The following is a 10624-nucleotide window of genomic DNA, read 5'->3' on the forward strand; positions in this document are numbered from 1 at the left end:
CATCCTAATATCCCGGATCAGAGGATGGTCAATGCTCTCCCGCCGAATCCACCCAATAACAGTGGATGAGTCGCCCTCCAAGATGATCGAGCTAGCCCGTAGTACCCGCCGCGCATGGCAGAGGCCGGCCTAGGCAGCTCGCAACTCCGCCGCTGGCACTGATGTGTCGAATAGCCGGCAGCCGCCCGCTGCCACTACCCGAGAGTGAGGGTCTCGTATGACGAAGCCGGCACCGCCTCGTGTACCACTGTCTAGTACTGAGCCATCAAAATTGACCTTGAGGAAACTCGAGGGTGGGGGCTCCCAGGTGAAGAACACCGTCCGAAGAGCTGCCTGAGCAGAGAAAGAACCCCAGGTGTCCCGAGCTATCAAGGTCGTATCTGAAGGGCTGGTAGGTCTGAACTCCATCGCCAATACTCGAGCGGACTCCGCAACAAACCTCGGCGACATCCTACGCTCGCCAAAGGTGCGAGCGTTCCTTGCCAACCAGATCTGGTGGGCGGTGCAAGTCGCTCGGATAGCCTCCTGACATGTCCGGGGACTAGCCAGCCACTGCCGTATCATCTGTAGAAACAGTCTCCTCTCCCGCCAAACCTCCTCTGGGATACCCGTCCACTGCCATGTCTGCCGCGCCCAAAAGCATCCAAATAGTACATGATCAACTGACTCATCCGCACCGCAGGCCCCACACTCCGCAGGGATCCCCAGACCACGTCGGCTCAGCACAGCTCTCGTCGGAAGGCGGTCCCACGTCACCTTCCAAAGAAAAAGTGCTGCTCTCGGGTGGAGCCTAGACCTCCAAATCCAGGCACCGTCCCATCCACTCTCATGCTCGCGCTGAATCACCCGGGCCAGATCACCCAGCCTCACACTGGCCCTGCATGAAGTGCTCCAAACCCTGACATCTGGGCCCTCGCATCCTGGTACTGGCAGAGAAAGTATCCTCTCGGCTAGATGTGCCCCGAACAACTGGTGGAGTCTGTCCACGTCCCACTCTGCCCTCCCTGGTGCTAGGAGGTCGCACACCCGGAGCCCTACTGCTGCCTCGAAATCCACCGTCGTCGGCCAATATCTCAAGGGAATGGTATCTACCCACGGGTCATCAGTCACAACAATGGTCCGGCCATCGCCCATCAGCCACCTGGTATGGGCTAACACGGTCGGCAGGTACCTCCCAATCTCACGCCACATGAAAGAGATGCGGCGACCGCGCCGTGCCGCCTCGGGGCTCCCTCGGCCATATCTGGCTGCCATCACCCGACTCCAAAGCCCATGTGGCTCCAACAAGAAACGAGCTGCGTGCCGTGCAATGAGTGTCTCACGCCGCTCCAGAAGGGACTGAACTCCCAGACCACCCTCACTGGTGGGCCGACATACCCGCTCCCAGGCCACCAAATGTACCCCACGACCCCCACCATGGGACCCCCAGAGGAAGCTCCGGAGAAGACATTCAATCTTCAACAGAGTCGTCTTAGGGACCACAGTGTTGGCCATGAGATATACCGGCATGGACCCAAGCACCGATCTGACAAGTGTCAGCCTCCCCATCATGGATAGTGAAGATGCCCTCCATCCCTCCAGCCTACTCTCGACCCGCTACACCAACCCCGAGCACTCCGCCACTCGTAGCCTCCGGCCCGTGATGGGAACTCCCAGGTAAACCAGAGTCCCCTCCTGCTCGGGCATCTGCAAGATACTCCTGATCTCCTGTCTGACTCTGCTCTCTGTGCTGGGGCTGAACTGGATGGCTGACTTCGTGAAGTTGATTCTCTGTCCGGATGCCGCACAGTAAGCTGCCAGCACTCTGCGAAGTACACGTGCCTCCGAAACCCGCGCTCTGGACAAAAGAAGACAATCGTCAGCAAAAAGTAGGTGAGAGACAGGTCCCGCCCCCGGTGCTGGAGCATAGGACTCCAGCTCCCGGCTTGCACACGCCCTCTGGAGGGCACGGGACAGTATATCAGAACAAATGATAAATAAATAAGGGGATAAGGGACATCCCTGCCGCAGCCCCATGGTGGACTCAAAAAACACCGAAGGTGTGCCGTTGACCAAAATAGAGAACTTTGGCCCCTGGACACACCCTAGGATCCATCCAATCCATCGCCTGTGGAAGCCATAAGCCTCCAGTACCCTCCGGAGAAAACTCCATCTGATCCTGTCATAAGCCCTCTCCATATCCAGCTTGACAGCCATCAAACTGCCCCGCTTCGATGCTCGCTGGAGATCCCACATCATCTCCTGAGCCAACATGACATTGTGGGAAATGTTCCTTCCCGCAATGAAAGCCCCCTGCTCTTGGCTGATAATGCCTGGCAGTAGGGGCTTTACCCTGCCCACCATGATTCTCGCCACAACCTTGTACAAGGTTGTGCACAGACTGATGGGTCTAAAGTGACCCGGCTCTACTGCCTCTTGGCGTTTCGGGATGAGCGTAATGAAAGTGGCCTTCCAATCCTCAGGCATGGCTGCCTGGGTGAAGAAACACTGGACAGCCTCGATCACAGCTTCCCGAATGATACCCCAATATCTACGGAAGAAAAAAGGGGGGAACCCATCTGGTCCTGGAGCTTTGTCCGCTGCCAGCGCCCAGACTGCCTCCTGCACCTCCTCCGCCAACACCGGCCGAACCAGGGTCATATTCTCATCATCAGTAATACCTACATCAACCCGCGGAAGGTGGTCATCAGCACCAGGGCCTTCATCCTCAGTCCATCTGGCGCGGAAAAAGTCGAGTAGAACCTGTCCAACGGCAAGCTCACCCTCCACTCGGCGGCCAGACCCATCACGCAATGAATGGATCATACTCCGCTGACGCCGAATAACCGTCGTCCGATGAAAAAACCTAGTGTTGCGATCACCCTCATTAACCCATTGGACCCGAGATTTCTGTCGCCAGAAAATCTCATGCTGCCGTAGCAGTGAGTGGTGCGTCGCAAGAAGCCCCCGAAGATGAGACATGTCATCCTCCAGGAGTGCACCCCGTAGGTCTTCTCTCTCCTGTAGTGTCGTAATCTCCTCCTCCACCCCCTCCAATCTCCGGAAAATATCACCCACTACCTCGCGATTCCAACGGCGGAGCCGCCGTTTGGTCAACTCGAGTTTGCGTGAGACTCGCCGCATCGCGTCCCCCCGCACCGGAACACGCCACGCCTCGCGAACGATGTCCCAGGACTGGGGGTACGACAGCCAAATCTTTTCAAAGCGAAAAGGACTATGGTGACCCGATACCGATGAGGTCGAGATCAACAAGGGGCAATGGTCTGATGCAATCCGGGGTAAGTGGCTAACTCGGCAGGTAGGGAAGCGAAGGATCCAGTCTGGGGAAGCAAAGGCCCTATCTAGCCGCTCCCATACCCTAGCACCGCCAGGCTGATTATTGCACCAGGTGAACCGTGGCCCCGAGAAGCCTAAGTCCACCAAGCCATTCAGCTGCACAAAGTCGCGAAACTCCCTCCTATCAATCCTATCAGTGAAAGGCGCACCTCCCCTCTTTTCATCCGCACTTTGGATACAATTAAAATCACCAACTGCCACCGTTGGGATACCCTGGGCAAGCAAGCTGGTAATCTCATGCCAAAGGGGTCTCCTGACCCTGTAGTCCGTGCTCGCATACACACCGCACAGCACCCAGGGGTCCGCCTCAGGTTCCGAAACAACCATCACAACCAGTTGAGAACAGTTGTGGAAGGCATCAATCCTCGCCACCCCCCGCCTCCACAGGATCAAAAGGCCACCAGACAGCCCCTGGGACTCGACTGCATAGGTCTCCCAGTCCCTCCCCAGGCGTCACCTCAGTCGACCAAGCCCTTCACCAGACAAACGTGTCTCGCAGAGAAAACAAATCTCAGGACAGTGGAGCTGCACTAGCCGTTTAAAGGAGGACATGAAGGCCGGCTTGGCCGCCCCCCTACAATTCCAGGCTAGAATCCTCATGGATCAACAACTGCTCGGTCGGCCTCAAGTACCTCCTCCCCCTGGGCCTCGGGAGCTAGCTCAGGCTGGCGGCCTACATCCCCCAGCTGCTCGACCTCATCAGATACCTCGCACATGACTGCCGCCCTGATGAGTCGCACGACAGCTGGGTGGTCCCCCTCTGCCGTAGCTAAGCCCGTGGAGCAGTCACCACTGGCATCTGCATCCGGGAGACCCTCATGTGGCGCCTCTCCGAGCGGCACCCCTGTCGCCTCATCACGAGGCGTCAGGGGCTCCACCAAACCTGCCTCCAGTGGCACCCCTGGGCTAGCCAAGTGCTGCTCGCCCAAAGCTTGGGTCAGAGTACCAAACCGGTAGACACCATCGGGCCCTCTCCCAGAACCCACAAATGAATCCCAAGGGTCCCGCCCAGGAGGGGTCTGACCAACAAGCAGGTGGGTCCCCTGCACTGGGACAGGTCCTCGACCTGGAGACCTATACTGGAAAGGGCCAGCTGGCTCCACGAGATCCCAAGACGGATCATCCTGGACCTGCACATCCTGAAAGTCCTGCGCAGCCCCAATCCCCAAACACTCAGCTGACTGGGCTTGTAGGCCCCCCGCTGAAGGTCCACTAGGATCCCCCCTAATAGAGCTAGCGGGCCCCGTCCTTGCAGCAAGGGGCGCGGCCCAGATCGGCCCAACCCGCGCAGCCCACGGAGAGCCCGCGCCAGATGGGTGTGACCCGTCGCACCCCGTGCACCCAGCTGGGCCCGCACAGCCCCCGTCCGTCGCGAAGCCCGCGGACGCGGCCTGCTACCCGCGCGCGACTCGCCAGCGGCGCGGGGCGCGCCATCGGCGAGGGGCGCGCCATCGGCGCGGGACGCGCCGTGGGCCCCGCGCCGGGCTCTGAAGGCCCGGGCCCGGCGGCCCAGCCTAATCGACTGGGCCTGCTTGCCCGGGCCCCTTGGCGGACTAGGGCCCACCGGGGCCCTGGCCCGCTTGGCGCAGCCCCGACTCGGCTCGCTGGGCCCAGAGGCGACCAGGGCCGAGTCCGCCGCTCGGTCGACCTCGTCGAGGTCATCGACCGAGTCGACCCAGAGCGGGATCGAGCGCTCTCGGTGCGAGACCTCCCCCCCACCCGCCGGCGATCGTCGCCTGGCGACTTTCGTCGGCTTCTGCCAGCCTTCGGTGTCCACAGGGGACACCGGTAGGGCAGCTGGCGATGGCGGTCGAGTGGCAGGCGACCCAGGCCGCGGGTCAGACACGGACATCTCCGGTCTAGCTACCGGAGAAGGCGGTCGGGACGGCCCCGATTCAGGCACTGGTGGAGCCTCCTTCTGCCGTGGTGGTCGAGACTCCCGCGGCGGAGGCCTCCGCCGCGTCGCCACCATCCAGGGGCCAAACACCAGCCCTGGGTTCTCCTCCCCTACACCGGGGGGCGCCGAAGCCGACCCGCCGCCAGGGTCCACCGCCACAGGTGGCAGATCCTCCACCCCAGAAGCCATCGGGAACCGGCAGGCCGCCTCCAGGTGGCCCATTCGCCCACACCGGGGGCAGAGGAGAGGTAAGTTTTCGAAGACGAAGGGCTGCCACCGCACCTTCGTCTTCCCCTGGATCCGGATTCCAGGTTTAAGGGGCTCGGATGCATCGACTGCAACCTTCACCCGGGCGAACGCCATCGCCCGTCGCTGCTCGGTGACAGCGTCCACGGCGATCGGTCGGCCGGCCCTACTTGCTATATCCAGGATGGTCGCCGGTGTCCAATACTCCGGTGGCAAGCGTGGAAGACGAAGCCACACCTCCACCGGCGACGCCGTCTCCTCCCCTGGCTCAAAATCAGGGACCCAGGGAGTCATAGCAAGGAGTTGCCCCCCCACTACCCAGGGTCCCAGATTGAGGGCACGCTCTCGGTCCGCCGATGATCGGAATCGGAGAGCTAGGTAGCCGTCCGCAAGAGGGACGGCCACCACATCCTGGAGCTTGGCCCGGGTAGCCACGTCCTTGGCTACCCACTCGGCCGGGACTCGATGACCCAGGCTACGTACCACGACAGCCCTCCCGTCCCACTCCACGCGAGCCGCCGCGATGGGTTCCTCCCGGAGCGTCACGATCTCCGGAAAGCGGCGGCTCAGCCGCTCAATCTCCGCGGCCGTGGGCCACTGAGTCACCCATGGCCCCGGCCTCGACCAGGCACCGGAGTGCTCCCCACGACCGCCGTCGAATACTCCACCGGATGTTTTGGGCTTACCTGAGCCTCTAGCCGTACCTCCCGCTTCCGTCCCCGCCGGCGCCTTCCCCTTCCCCTTCCGATCCATGACGGCGCCCTACGAAGTCCACCTGCAAGAAGGGAAAGAAGTTAACTGGAAATAAAGCACAGAGACGAGAGCCGGGAGCCGCCTGCGAGGAGGGCCGAGGGTGAGGGCCCGCTGGACCCGCCTGCAAGGATGAATGAGGGCGATAGCCTCCCCCCCCTCCGGGTTGGACCGGTGACGATCGCCGGAGGAAAGACGCCGGCGTAAGTAGCCGTTAAGCACCTCCGAGGTACGGCGTAACTAGCCGTTAGTTCCCCAGAGTTTCTCTCACTTAAGACCAAACTTTTCTCTTTACTTGCCTCTGAATGGCACTTTCGATATTGTGAACCGTCTGATTTAAGAGTCTCAAAACTTCGGTTATTCCGGCTCAGAACCTTGGGCTTGTGTTGGGCTAAAAATAGCCGTAGATTCTTCAAATTTCAAAAGTTTCAACCCAAATAAATAATTCTCTATATTGCACGCACCACATGGCCGCCACCAATCCTAATTACTTGTTTTTATAGAATCTATTCATCAAATATCTCGATGCACCGCTATAGAAACGAATAGTTGTGATTAGTGATGTGCACGGCTATTTAGTGCAACGCAATATAGAAAATAATTTCTTTTTAACATGTGCGAAGTTATTAGAATATTGGATTTGGCATATTTGATTCAAGTTATGTAAACAAATTTTTTTGGGTCGATTATTTCAAACATCACTAACAATTATTTATTTATTAAAGTTTTATATAATATTCATAAGATGTATACTATCTTAACATTTTTTTCTTTTTTTTTTTGACTACATGTCTTAACATTCTTTTCCATTCAATTTGTGATGATGTAGAAAGAAATTGAATATCATAGTTGTCCATTTACTTCTTGCATCTAAAAATTCTTATGATTTGCAAATAGTTAAAATTCTAACATTAAAAATAATAATTAATTGGTAATTACTATCAACATACTATTCCTTATACTTGGAATAGTCACATGGAAGAACCGGTAAGCTGTGGGAGAAAATTATGGCATGGGGGTGCGAGCGCTATCAATGACCCTACTAGTTAGGCTGTGTATTGAAAAAATTAGTTGGCATAGCCATTTATACGATAAAAGCAACTCACTGGAAGGATGCATTAATTTCATATTCTTTTAGTTCCCTTATTTAGGTATATTTAATATTTTTTGATTTATTTTGATATTAATTTGTTTTAAGATTTTACTTTATTTTGTTATTCATGTTTGTGTATGCCGGCGGATGCTATATGCTGACCTTAGCCTATAGCCAAAAATATGGCCTCAACATATCTAAGGAATTTAAGCCATAGGCTTAGATGACAAATTTAAATTGAGGAGAAGCTTGAGGTATCAAATGCAAAATACAGTATGGGAGTTGATCCTAATATTGCTATTTAGGATATTGAGCATCACTTTTTTTTAATTTAGTTTCCCTGATACTATTTTGCAGTTGCAATCATCTTGAATAATTGAGTGCTATATATTCTCCATAATAATGCATACCTTCATTCTTTTCTTAGTTACCACAGGACTTCCATTGTATGTATAATAATGCCCTTAGATTAAAGCAAATTAAATTGGTTTTCTTGTCTCATTTATACTATATCAAGATTGACCGCAGTCCGAAGGCTAATATAGCAAGAAAAATGCAAACTGAAATACCAAGGGTACAGATTGACTGAATATAGTATAGATCCAAGGAAGCAAGAGTTATTAATTGTCACGACCCCCGCCGTGTTCCGGCGGGCCACCTCGACGGTCCTAGGATACGGGTAGGCATAAGGCCACCAGCCACCACTAAGGCTGTAAATGGGTCGGATCGACGCGAGACCCGACCCGACCCGATCCGTGTAGATCCGACCCGATCCGAATTTTAGGACCCGCGGATCCGGGTCGGATCCTAAAATTGGACCTGAATCATTTTCTGGATCAGATCTGGTTTACCGAACGGACCCGATCCGACCCGAATGGACCCGAAGAGAGAGAGAGAGAGAGAGGGAGGGGGAGGGGGGGGGGGGGGGTAGGATTCAAGCGTGGAAGGATAGCAACAAGCATAGGCTCACAGAATCCAAAGGAACCTCGGCACGTTGGGATTCTCTCCCGATCTATTACACTGTTGATGCCTATGGTGTCTCGGTAGCTGGCTTTTTTTTTTACCTTCTGTTTTCTGGTTTTTGTTTCTTTTAACTTTTGCAGAGAGGAAGTGAGGGAACACTGAACTGAATATGGGTCGCGCCAGTTTTCTGCAATGGAAGTGGATTTTGGAAGAAGGTCTCGGATTTTTTTTGTCCTCGTGAGAGGGGAGCTGGGAGACACCAAGTTCCGTCCAATCAGTCATATAGATAAAAAATAGTGTGATATGAAATTTGGCTTGTAGACCGACTTAGTTAGTAAGTCATGGGTCATCTGTTCTGACTAGAGGTCAATTGCAAGTCATGGGTCACCCAGCACCTCATAATTATGATATGACCAAATTAGATTTGCCCAAATTTTTTTCTAAAACACAAAAAAATGGATCCGATCAGACCCGAACCCGACCCGATCTTCAACCGGGTCGGGTTTGGGTCCAAAATTAGGACCCGAACAAAAAATCGGGTCGGGTCGGGGTCACTTAGGACCCGACCCGATCCGACCCATTTGCACCCCTGGCCACCATGTAGAATCCTACTACCTATTAATTATCAATAAATCCTGAAAATTTGGCATGATGCATGCACAAAATGATCATCTTTCCTATATTGACCTGTCAGGATTATCTCAATACATACAACAACACTACCTGTCAGAGCAGCAATCACATAATCTGTCACATAATAAACCTGGACAATATATAGCAATACATTATCACAGGCACACAACTGATCTGCACATATATACAATCCTTCCATGGTCAACCCATATCCACAACAGGATCTATGACTGTAACTATACACTATATGCAACAGAAGGTTTATAATACATCAAAAGGTATAAACCTTTATCTACATTATACTATGGAGCGGCACAGCTAGCAAGCAATCTCTAACCCTGCTCCTCTCTATACAACACCTACCCTGCAATCAAAAACACCAAACTGGAGAGTGAGTATATGAATATTCAGTGAGTGGAGTAGAGAGTACTATGCACATGAGATAAGATATAATTATGGCTCGAGGTGAAATCTCAAGAGCATATGAGCAGTCATCAATAACAGGGTGCACACAACTCAGCATAAGAAATATAGAGTAAATCATCACAGTATCACTACAATCATAATCAACTCATCGGGAGCATATATAGAATAGTCAAATAAACATGAATAATACATCATGAATATGCTCAATAGATTATAATACTGAAATATGCAAATCGGGGTGTCAATATACAAAGTCATCACTAGACAGCTGTCGGAAGATGGATCTTACTCCCCAAGCGAACCACAACAACTCCCTACTGTCACATGCATATGCAGGATAAGACACCATACTGATAATGTAAATGCTAACCAGTATGTAGAACAGAAATCCATAGAAGCATCTCACATCTGTATACTAAACGACATCTCGCGGGGTCTTACTTTGCCCGGCGGCAAGCTATATATAAGTCGCAGGACTGGCCGATCCTACGCCTAGGGTCGTGTCCCCCTAGGAAGGGACTGGGCTCCGCCCACTCATAAGGCTACTTTGTGCACACAGGCCGATGTCTAACCCCATCGACTATAGGTGTCCTGTAGATACTGCCAAGCCATGCATAACTGCCATAATGCACCCTCCCAATGCTCTACTAAAAAGGAGTATCAAGACTACCACTCACTCGACCACGACCCAATCATAGCTAACTCAAGGTTGGGAGTGAGGAATCATGGGAGTGCAATACAACTCAATATACCACTGAAAAGGGCTCTACAAGTCTTTGAAATTGAGAAAATGAAATCAATTTACAAAAGAAGTCATTTCACAATTCGGAACCAATTTGACTACTCTTCTACCCCTTGTAATTTCTCTCAATATTCCCTCAAATGCATATACAAAATAATCAAGCATGGAGAAACAAGATTATAGAGGAATCTACTATAATATTAATCTATATGCATAAGTGGAATCAATTCACAATTGGCGATATTCATGAAAATGAATTAAGAATGCTCATGGTGCTAAGTACATGACTCCCACTCACCTGCCAATCCGGCACGGTCCTGATACACCTCCAAAAATCTACAGTAGGCAATGTGAGACTTCTTCCTCTTGTTCCCTAGCTTCTTGCCTAACTGTGACATGCATTAATTATACATTCAGTCTTGTATCAAGGACTCATAATCTATGTATCTCAACTCCCCCCTCACTAAATTTTCCTTTTTCTATTAATTAACTTGCTATTTATGTGTATTTTGATGCAGGAGCATTTCACTCACACCTT

This window comes from Phoenix dactylifera, chromosome 17 (genome assembly GCF_051530095.1).
Source record: "Phoenix dactylifera cultivar Ajwa chromosome 17, Ajwa_hap1_PhDact_Kaust_v1.1, whole genome shotgun sequence".
In the NCBI taxonomy this organism is placed as follows: domain Eukaryota; kingdom Viridiplantae; phylum Streptophyta; class Magnoliopsida; order Arecales; family Arecaceae; genus Phoenix; species Phoenix dactylifera.